Consider the following 12,061-nt stretch of genomic DNA (forward strand, 5'->3'; position numbering starts at 1 on the left):
TGCCAGGACAGTCTCCAGAGCTATAAGAAAACTGAGAATGCCACATGAATCTGTCAGGAGAGTAAAATCAACAGCATGGAAAATTAAGCCCAGCTTCACATTTCCCCCATAATTCACTGCAGTATTAAATTCAGACTTCTACTATGGCATGTCAGTATTACGTTATATGCTTAGCTGTTATATCCATGGCGAACCTCTATTGAACTCCATTAATGCATTGCTTCCAAAAACTTTACTGTCTAGAGTAACCTCCAGTGCTCTCTCTATTAGCCATTACTTCTAGAACCTTCTTCATTCTCTGTTCATGTCAGCTCAGGCTTTTCTAATGTTTCAATGGTTCATGGTATCTCCCAATTCTGTTGCAAACCCCCTTTCTTCCTGTTCATCTGGATGATGTTGCTGTATTCTGGACGCTGCCCTCCAGTTGTCTCATCATTGTGAACTGTTTCTCTTGATTTGCTTTTCACATTTCTCCCCCTCTCTCATTTTTATTGCCATCTACTTGCTTTCCTGAAACAGTTTCCTGTCTCCAATTGCAACTGAACAGGTCTACATTTAGTGGCTGAGAATAAAGAAAGGGTTTTTGGGAGCAAAATTATTTAAAATTGTCTTGTATAGTTTCGATGGTTGTAAATGGAAAAATTAAACTAAAGAACCCTAAACTCTCAAATGAAATAAAAAATGAGGAAAGAGACTTTGCAATAATGATGCAGGCAAGTGGAATACAGTAAAATATCACTAAATGTTAAAATATGTTGACTCTAAAATATTAGATACCAGAAATCAAAAAAATAGTCTCCCGGTCTATCTAAATAATAAAAAAAAACTTTTTCCAGGTTTTTTTAATGACTACATGAATGCTATGTAGTCATGAGAAGACTCACATTTAAAGCAATGATATCAGCCAAATCAACTGTTTTTCTTTTCATGAGTGGTGTAGTTTAATTTAAAACACCTCTTATTGCTTTTTGGTAGGAGGTGATAATTGGAGATATAATTTGGGTCAACTCTTCAGCTTCTTGATAATATTATGATTTTGAATGGCCCCATACACTTCCAGAGTTTTCATCTCATAGGGAACATGCACATGACTTAAAAATATATTTTATTCATATCAATGTAGAATATTGTAAGTGCTGATTTTCTAATGTGAAAATTGAAAGAGGGCAGAGTGGAAATAGTTAACACAAAGATTCAGTACATTGAAGTTCTATGTTAGATTGTTTTGTCAATCATCTTTATTGATTAAACCATGTTTATAATGTACCGTGTGACAGGGATGACGACAGACACCAGAAATACCATGTTAGATGTAACAAAATACTTAAATTTAAGGAATACATATCAGGAAAGTGTATATAAAAAATAAACATATTGCATCACAAACAATAAAAGCTAGAGTTGCAAAGAATGAGGTTGGAACACCACTGGGGATGTAGGAGGGCTTCTATAGATAAATTATTCTTTAAAAATCGACTTTTACCCTTACATAAGCAAATGAATTTTATCAGAGAAGCAAACCGAATAGGCAGTAAACCATAGAAATATCCACAGGGGACAATCCCAAGCATAGAGAAAGTAAGTGCAACTTTTCTGATTCTTCGGCACATATGAGGTGAATGTGGCCGGTTATCTGCAAGGTCAGAGGGGCAGTATCAGCATTAGTAAAGCACCTAAGATGTACCATGTGGCTAGCACTGCAGAGCTCATCCCTGATGGTAAATTACATGGATTTCATAACTGCTGAGATGGAACTTAACCAAGGTCTCTAATTGGAGGAATGCGTGGGTAAGAGATAGACAGGATGCCTTTGGCTGTTGATGGAGAAAACAAAAACAAAAGCTTTAATTTGGGTCAGAAGTCAGGTCAGGGAAACCAAAGAGGAATTTCCTAGGTGAACAGGTTTGAAATACGCTGTTATCCCGGAAAAAAAATCATATTCAGGATTAAAATGGTAATCTTTCCAAAAGCAATCTACAGATTCATTTCAATCCCTATCAAAATCCCAGCAGAATTCTTCACAGACCTTGAAAGAACAATACTCAACTTCATATGGAAAAACAAAAATCCCAGGAGAGACAAAGCAATCCTGTACAATAAAGAAACTTCTGGAAGTGTTACCATCCCTGACACCATGACTATAAAGTTATAGTCATGAAAACAGCTTGGTATTGACACAAAAACAGACCGGTGGGGAACAATGGAATCAAATCAAAGACCGTGATATTAATCCACATACCTATGAACATCTGATTTTTGACAAAAAAGCTATAATTGTACAATGGAAAAAAGAAAGTATCTTCAAAAAATGGTGCTGGCATAACTGGACATGTAGAAGAATGCAAATAGATCCATAACTATCCCCATGCACAAAACTCAAGTTCAAATGACTCAAAGGCCTCAACATAAATCCAACCACACTGAACCTCACAGAAGAGAAAGTGAGAAGCAGCCTTGAATGCATTGACACAGGAGGTCACTCCTGAACTGCCCTTCCCCTGTAATCAAACTGATGACTGAATGATGACAGATTGCCATCACAGACCTTCATTCAGAAACTGAGGGAAGCAGATGCAGAGATCCACAGTTAAGTACTGGACTGAGCTTCTGGAGTCTAGTTATAAAGAGAGAGGCATGACGATATGAGCAAATGGATCAAGACCATGATGGGGATACCCACAGAAACATCTGACCCGAGCTAGTGAAAGCTCACTGTCTTCAGACTGACAGATGTGGGACCTTCAAAGGACCAAACTAGGCTCTGAGAATGTGGATGACAGTTGTGTGGCTTGGACAATTTTGGGGGTCACTGTCAGTGAAACCAGTATTTATCTGTAATGCATGTACTGGCTTTTTGAAACCCGTACTCCATAAAGTGATACCTTCCTCAGCCTAGATACAAGAGAGAGAACCTTGGTCCTATTTCAAGTGATGTGACAATCTTTGTTGACTCCCCATGGGAGGCCTCATCCTCTCTGAGGAGTGTATGGGAGGTTGGGTGGGAGGAAGGGGAGGGAGAGGAACTGGGATTGTGATGTAAAATAAAAAACAGATAGTTCTAATACATAAGTAAAAAATATAGAAGTCACTGAATTTACTAAAATATTGAATGCAAAATATGGAAGGAAGAGAAGATAGGAGAATGACTCATACAATATGGACCTCAGCATCAGGATTCATTTTAGGTACTGGAAAGTCAAGAGAGAATTTTACTTGAAATAAATAATTTAAGGCAGGCATGGAGAATCTGTTAGGTTTGTGATGCCTGCAAGATCTCTATATGGAGATGTTGAGTAAGTAGTTATGTATGACAACTGATACCTCAATCAGTCGTGGACAGGCATATATATTTAAGTTTTATTTAATTTTTATAATGTTAAGATTGAAAAACAATTCATTACAAAAGAGAAAGCAGGACTAGAAAATCAGAATGATTTTTTCCTTTTGTAGTAATTTCTTTATTAGTAGTTTTACTCACAGATAAATTAGCTGATGGGATAAATCTATATACAGTTAGCAACAAGTAGGGGCCTGCAAATGTATAATGCCAAGACAATCTTGGTGCTAACTGATAACTGAATATAGAATTGGATACTAAGAAACATTCTACCAATCAGGGTACTTGATAGGTCCCATCTGCCAAGGGGATACCTGGAAAAACTTGAAGATAATTAAAGAAGCCAAATACTGTTATCTTGGGGGAACTGTAGAGTTAAAGGGAACACAAAAGTCTACAAATATACAGAAAGGTAATGAATCATTTGCATATGATTACATATCTCAGCCACACCCAAATGCCTCAAGGAATAGAGTTATCTGCCTTCTTAAGGTACCCTTATCTGAGTCTCTGCATTGGTTTTCATCAGGATATGCAAAGTTAGCCTTCAGAATAAAATTATTTCTTATTACTCTACACAAGCCTGGAAAATTTCCAGCACAATGTAAATCCAGTTGGATTATCAATATCAGCACCAGGACCCCTCACTATGCGCCCATTCTATTATTACTTTGTGAGCATGACTTCTGGATTCCTATTCAGCAAGTATTTATTTACCAATAACTACAAATGCCCGTGTCTGGTGGAGGGAAGCAAGATTTCTTCACTCAGATACCTCAGCTTCAATGTAGGTTCCATCACTTTTCATTTGTTGTCAAATGAATATCATAATATCTATACTATATGCCACATACAAAGACACAAAAAGCACCGAATCCTTATCATGGGGTTGTTAAAAGCATTAATTTAAATAATAAAGGGTTATTTTCTGAAAAGTACATAGAAAAAGAGTAAATTTGGGAGTTCATAGACTCTGGTCCAACAGTTAGGGAGCCTGTATGGGACCAATCTAGGACTTCTGTATATTTATGATAGCTGCATAGCTTGGTCTGTTTTTAAGGCTCCTACCAGTGAGAACTGGACCTATCCTTGTTGCTCATCTGGCTTTTGAGAACTTGATCCCTGTGCTGGATTACTTAGTCCAGCCTTAATGCAGTAGGAGGATTTGGTCCTATCTCAACTTGATGTGCCATGCTTTTTTCAAGTCCATGGGAGGCCTACCCCCTTCTGAATGGAGATGGAGGAGGAGTGGATACAAAGGGGGACAGACAGGAGGCAGAGGGACACTGGAAGAGAGGCAGGGGGTGGGGAACTGTGGTTGGTATACAAAATAAATGAAAAAATGACATTATTCTATTTCTATTATTTCTGTATTGCTTAGAATTAAGGATTTTTCCCTCTCTCTTTTCTAGGAAATGATGAAACAAGAAAAAGACAAAAAAAAAAGTATCAACCCATTGATCAGAGCATTTCTCAGCTGTTACCAGATACGTTTCTTCTTGCAGTAGAAGACCATTAACACAGAAACCCTCATTTAGTTGCTGTGAAGAGAACAAGAGGCTGTGGAGTATTCAGTCCTCCAAGGGACAACTATATCACCCCTCATCCTTCCAAGAGTCGGGGCTTATTGTGGAAGAGGGAAGAGCCTGATTGTGGAAGACTGAGGCGCTGGATAACATCAAGGAAATGATGCTTTCCAGACAGCATGGATGTTGCACAAATGAGCTCACAGCAGTTATAACAGCATATACAAGACCTATGGATGTATGTTCAAGCCAAAGCAATTCCAGTCTAGAGGAAGGGAGGTAGACCAAAAACCACACCACAAGCTGGGCAACCACTGGCATTTGGTAACTGCCAGAAGACTTTGGAATGGTACTATGCCCTAGAGCAGTTGACTAGATTCCAGAGCAGGTTTCATACCCAAGTAGTTGGGCAACTCAAATTAGATTTAACGTGTTTAAAGAAGAGGAGGAGGTGGGTGAGGAGCAAGAAACTCAAAGCTGAGGGAGGTGGTAAAAACGTGAGAATGGAAAGTGTAGATCTGAAATAAGTTGGGTGGGGTGAATATGATCAAAATTCATTGTATCAGCTTCTCAAAGAATTAAATATTATAAAAAATGCTTTAGAATTAACTTTACAAACAATCCTTTTGAAATATAATTTAAACAGATTTTAAGATGGGTCTCATCATTTTTATTTGTAAAATTAAGCAACACTGACATTTTCCTCGTCTTTCAGTGTATTTTTGTGGATATGAAGATGCAACATTTCATACAATAACTGTTCTTTCTGATAATTTACTGGTCATCTTGGGTGAAGATGAGATATGAGCTTTAGCAAGAGTTTGGTATTAACTTGACATCACAAAGTCATTCTCTGGCTCAGCTTGGAGGTAAAACCTGGGCTTTTCTATTCCATATAAAACTCAGAGGAAGATCTTCAGCCTTTCACTAAAAAGTGACCAATAATTAGTAATAGAGACTATTAATAGATTGAAACTATAAATGGATATTTTAAGTAATATCTGAAATAAATATCCTTACAACAGTGTTCTCACCTACATATTGAACTAGTATAATTTCAAAGAGACAGTGGTATTAATGATATACATTCACACATGTTACAACAAACACATGTCTACTAAAGGCATTTACTAGTACAAACAGGAACACAGTACAGGCTTTCAATATCTAAACAGTTGCCTTAAACCAATTCATCATTTTAACTTCCTTTCAAACAAAACTTCGTACCTGTATTTAAACAACAGACTCCTTGGTGGTCCTTCAGAGCCTTGATATAACATTGAATATATCCTCAGTCACACATGCATACACACACACACACACACACACACACACACACACACACACACACACACACATTAACATCCAGGAAAGGAAAAGAAGTTCATCATCTTGCATTTACAAGTCCTTCCCAAAGGGATTCATCTCTTCCCTTTATAGAAACCAACGTTGATTCCTTCCCTCTCTGGCTCCATCCCCATCTCTATCTCATGCCTTGCTTCCCTTCTTCCCTCAGCCTCTTCTTTCTTTTCTCCATCAGTCCGTCCTTATCACTCCCTTCATTTCTATCTCCCCTCTTCTTTCTGCTTCCCTCCCTTCCCTTTCTACTCTCCCCTCTCATTTCTCCCTTCTGTTCTTTCCCTTTTCCTCTCATCCTCTCTTCTTCCCTGCCACCTCTCTATCTCCCTCTGTACCCTCGTTCTCTATCTCACTTTTGCTTTTGCTCTCATTGTGTGTGTGTGTGCTTATATGTGACCACATGCATGCAGTTACATGTTGAGACCAGAAGAGGTGGTCATATCATGGAACTAGAGTTCCAGGTTGATGAGAACCACCAGAACTGAGTGCTCTGAGACAACTTCCCTCCTCTAGCAGAGTAACAAACACCCCTATGCCCTAGGCCAGCTCTCCTGCACTAGGCCACAATTCTTTATGAGAATGTATTATCCTCTTCCTATATTTCTAGGATTATCCGAGAGATACAGTGGTGGCAAGATCAACCCCTGGAGTTCTTGCTCTTAGTTTCCTATCTGGATTCTGAATCACTTTTAATAGGCTTAAAAAAGGGTTCACTTTGTGACATCACAGCAAGATAACAGTGGCCTTGAAGGAACAAGCAAGAGATAGGGACCATGAAAGATCACATGGGAGGAAATACCACATAGACATTTGCTTAATGAAGGACCAAGAGCATGAATAGTGTCCTAAGAAGACAGAGAGGACTGTGCACAAAACAAGACCTGCAGACAATTTAGAGAGTGGAAGGAAATCCAAGAGGGCAGACCAGTATCTCTCAGAGGGACAGAACAAATGCTGAGGAATTTTGTTTCAAGAATTAAATCTCGCCGGGCGGTGGTGGCACATGCCTTTAATCCCAGCACTCGGGAGGCAGAGGCAGGCGGATCTCTGTGAGTTCAAGACCAGCCTGGTCTACAGAGCTAGTTCCAGGACAGGCTCCAAAGCCACAGAGAAACCCTGTCTCGAAAAACCAAAAAAAAAAAAGAATTAAATCTCAAGTCCTACCATTTACAGATGTACATATTATTTAGATGAGATTTGGAACTTAGTATTGGTGCTGAAAAGGGTTAAGATTTAGAGGTTTAAGAATAATGTACTTAATAATGATGCATCTGTACTTGATATCTGAGAAGGTGGTTGATTGCAAATGACCAAAGGGTATGGATGGGCTTACTCAGGTCCTTTCAAAACTTCTGAATTTTAAGTCACAATCTCAGAATAAGAACATGTTTAAGAAACAGCATCTTTCAAAATATATATTTTTCTTAATTTCCACAGAGGTAATAGGAACTCTGAGAAAAAAAAATCTGTTCTTCTGTATTTGTTATAGCACTCATGAAAACCTCATCTCGATTTTGGATCTTACAAATGGAACCAATAAAATGAATGTAAAAATGATATCTGAGAAATGGTCAATGGCTGAGTTATAAAAACACACATTTAAGATGTGCACATGGCTATGAAAGCCAGAAAAGAGCTGGAGTTCCAGGTCACTGAGCGTCCTGACTTCAACGTTGGGAACTGAACCTTCGTCCCCTCCAAGGCAGTGAATTCTCTTAGCTACTGAACCAAGCCTGCTCTTGGTTTGTAACTTGCTTTGGGGGTCTTTAGCACAGTTGGCTCCTGTGCTTTCTTACTGACCTTACAGCTGAGTTCCATGCTTCATTACTCTCGCAGGTCTGACCACGGACACTGGCGTTCACACCTTTCATTTTTCCTCCCTAAGCCAGTGTGGTCCATAATTTCCAATGTCCACCACCACTTTGCAGGTCTTTCTCTCACAGCTTTCTCTACCCATGAAGACTGTTTGCTTGAAGTGCAGAACAGTTATGAAGTAAGAGACTCAAAAATCCCTCCCCTAGGGCTAGTGGGGGTTTATAAATATCCACTGCCTGCCGCAGGCTTTCTGTTTGAGTGGGATACCTGAGGATGGGGTTTCATTCTTGTCCCTAGGGTTTACAAAAATGAAGTATCTCAGCCTTTGTCTCCCTCTCCTTACTGGTGCCATGCATTGTATTAGGGCCCCCAATGAAAGCACATTGCAATTCTAACCTGCAGCGCCAAGAAGTATATTCCTTGAAAGTACAGCCTTTGCAGACTAATCAAGATAAATGAGACTGCTAGAGCGGATTTTAATCCATAAGGACTTTTAAAATGGGGGTAAATTTAGCCACAGAGGCAATGCATGCAGAGAGAAGGTGGTGTGAATGCACACAGGGAGAGCATCTTGTGGAGGCAGAGCTATATCTCCAAGGCAAGGGGCAGGTGGGAGCCACAGAAGCTAGAAAAGTGATGTGCAAGCGTCTCCCTGGAGCCTCCAGTGGAGCATGATGCTGCTGATGCCTTCGTTCCTGACTCCCAGCCTGCAGGACAGTGAAGCAAGGATTTACTATTGCTTTAGGGCACATAATTTTTGGTAATACTTTAAGGTTACCTCTCCCCCATTTAAAAGACATATTTTCTTGTTACCTTTCACAGTTCCTTTGCCTTTCCAATAAACTAATTGTACCTGATCTACTTTAATTTTTATTTCTCCTTATTCTCTTCTTTTCTTTTTCTTCTGTAATAGGATCTGTCTCTGTAGTTCAAGCTTGCCTTAACCTTGCAATTTTTCTGCTCCCACTGAATTTACACTAACAGTACCACTCACCATGCCTGAATGTGCTTGAATGTTTCTGATTACTATATGACGAAAATACATTTTCCCAATAGAGTTTGATGTCCTTTTATAGAAATAATCAGCACCCTGCTGTTTTCTGTTTTAAATATTATTCCATTACTTTATATATTGTCTGCATGTCTGTCTGCACATCACATGCATGCCAGGTGCTCAAAGAGGTCATGAGAGAATATCAGATCCCCTGAGACTAGAGTATAAGATGGTTGGAAGGGACCGTGTGAGTTCTCATACTAATTTCTGGATCCTCTGGAAAAGCAGCCTTAACTGCTGAGCCATATCTCTAGCCTTGTTTGTTCTTTTTAATACTTCTGTTAACTAGTCTAATATTCTCTGTGGATTTGGAAAGAATGGGATGGAAGGAAAGGAGGAAGTAATAAAAATAATAAGGCAAAGACTGCAAGGACACATGGAGTTGTCGCACGTAAACAGGTAAATGAAAACCAAATCTAGATTAAACAGAGAATCTGATCCATGGGAAAGTTCAATCTACTGTTGTGCTATGGGATCAGAATCACCTCACTGTTTCATTTAGTTTTTTTTTTTTTAATAAAATAAGGAACATTATTAAGATATGGACAGAACAAACAAAGATAAACCTTTTTGCATGATATTAAATGGTTTAAGAGCATAAGGTTAATAAGCAGCAAGCCCATGCAATAGTCTGTTCCTCAACAGACTATTTATTTAAAGCCGGGAATCAGAGTGCTACTCCTACCCTGAGCAAAGCTCATGGACAAGCCACAGCGAGAGTTTCTGCCAACATCACTCTATTCAAGAACTGTATTCATGCACATTTTAATGAATGTAAGAATGCAATTGTTTTTGCCTTTCAAAAAAAAAGAAGATTCCTTCAAGGGTAAAAATGAAGATATTACCTTGTTGTAAATCTCTTTGAAAATTACTGGTAATACATTAAAATTTTAAAGGAGAAAAATAGTTTGACTTGAAGTTGATCAATTGTATGCACTGAGCCCCTTTGGCCACTCTTCGTTCTGCAGTTTGCTACTCTGTCTGAAATATTAAAACTGATTTACAGAAAACTGAGAGTGGTACATCCGGGAGCGCAGAGCTGTTCTTGTATTTCATCTGCTGCCAAATTGGCTACCTCCAGACACGAGTTTGAGAAAAAAGGGAAGGAAAGCAAGAAGCGGGTCAGAGTCAGAGCTGACTGTGCAGGGCACCTGAGTTACTGCTGCTACCCAGGAAGGAGAGCAGTAGCAACCTCCTAGAGGACACAAGTCACCAACCCACACTGGAAAACGGATCTCGTAGTACTGGGCTTCAAACGCTAGGCATTGTGTATGCTCAGCAACTGTCCACCAGGGATCTACACCACCCGAAGGCCAGACATTAAATGTAGTATTTACTAAATAAAAGTACATCTTTTGATTAGTAACAATGAGTAGTGACCTTAGTAGAAACTGTGTAACTAAAATTTCTGGTAGTGTTCTTAAAGATTTCTATGACCTGCAACTTTCCAGTTAAGCCACACATTTAATCCTTTTTTGTTTGTTTGTTTTTCGAGACAAGGTTTCTCTGTAGTTCTGGATCCTGTCCTGGAGCTAGCTCTTGTAGACCAGGCTGGTCTCAAGATCACAGAGATCCACCTGCCTGTGCCTCCTGGGTGTTGGGATTAACGGGGTATGCCACCACTGCCCAGCCACATTTAATCCTTGTAATACTACATTGTAGAATGGAAACAACAAAACAACAACTTTTGTTTGTTTGTTTGTTTGTTTTGGTTTGTTTTACGGGACAGGATTTCTCTGTGGTACTTAGGTGTCTCTGCTGGAACTTGCTCTGTAGATCAGGCTGTCCTTGAACTCATAAACATACACCTGTTTCTGCCTCCTGAATGTTGAGATTAAAGGTATGTATTACCACTGCCCAGTAGGGGGCAAAAACTTTTCTTTAAGTTTGTACATGAAACCTTTAAGATATTGATAAAAATAAAACACAAGTATTTCATTGTGAGGTGTTGCATGTTTGGTTTTTGATTTTTTTTTCAATTTTAAGCACTAAGACCCCCTAAGATAAACTAAAAACAAGAATAATAACGATTAAATTTAAATTGGAGGTCAAATATTAGATTATACAAAATGCTCTAGGATTCTACATAATTATGTACTTTCCAAGATACAGATTTCAAATAAATCTGCCATGTGCTTAACTAAAATAAAAATATAAATACCAACATCTGTATACCCAGAAGATGTTCATTACATCATGTATTTTAGAACAAAGAAGAAAAATTTATCATTCAATAAAGAATTACTTACTGGCTAATAGATCTATGGAATTGTGTCAAGAATATTGTGGATTCACATTAAACCACTCTCAGATATTCTGGAGGTAGAATAATCTTTGCTTGCATGCCGTTTCAATATAATAGAATACATATTTGGAAATTTGAAAATTGGAGTTTTTTCAGAAGAGAGAAGAATTATTCATTACTCATTACTAACTTTGCCATTCAGAGAAGATATAATTGACAAATACATCAAACTAAAAAGGGAGAGAAGAATATCTACACATGAACACAGCAGGAATTTGGGGGGGAAAACAGAAAGCAAAGATCTGTAAAAGCACACAGCAATCCACTAATGAGCACTTGTCTAAAATAGTGGTATCCAATGGGATAGAACTAAAGTGAAGCAAAACCCAGGTAGCAGCCAGCATGAGGAGGCCATAAAGCCCAGGTCAAGGCCTTGGAGGCACCAGGGTTGCTGGGTACCAAAAACCTCCACACTTCCAGGCACAGATTAAATTTGGCAGTAGAGTATAAGTTGCACTGAGTGGCATCTAGACTATGAACCACAAACTCAGGGCCCAGAAAACTGCAAAATGGAGTCTTGTTGGAGACCAAAGAGCAAAGAAACATGTTCTAGTAGCTCTTCAAAGGTTGGGTCCCAAATTATAGGCACAAGTTTACCAAAAGGATCATCTTATTGATGGCCTCACTGAGCAGGCTGCATGTTTTCAACAAGATTATCATTAATA

At 38.8% G+C, this 12,061-nt stretch overlaps 1 protein-coding gene across 30 annotated transcripts in view; it reads right to left on the reverse strand.

Moving 5' to 3' along the window:
* Rims1 (regulating synaptic membrane exocytosis 1) overlaps positions 1-12,061 on the reverse strand; it is a 454,154-nt gene that overhangs the window by 278,318 nt on the left and 163,775 nt on the right. The gene's annotated exons all lie outside the window — the stretch shown is intronic.

Source organism: Chionomys nivalis, chromosome 19, assembly GCF_950005125.1.
Source record: "Chionomys nivalis chromosome 19, mChiNiv1.1, whole genome shotgun sequence".
NCBI classification, from domain to species: Eukaryota; Metazoa; Chordata; class Mammalia; order Rodentia; family Cricetidae; genus Chionomys; species Chionomys nivalis.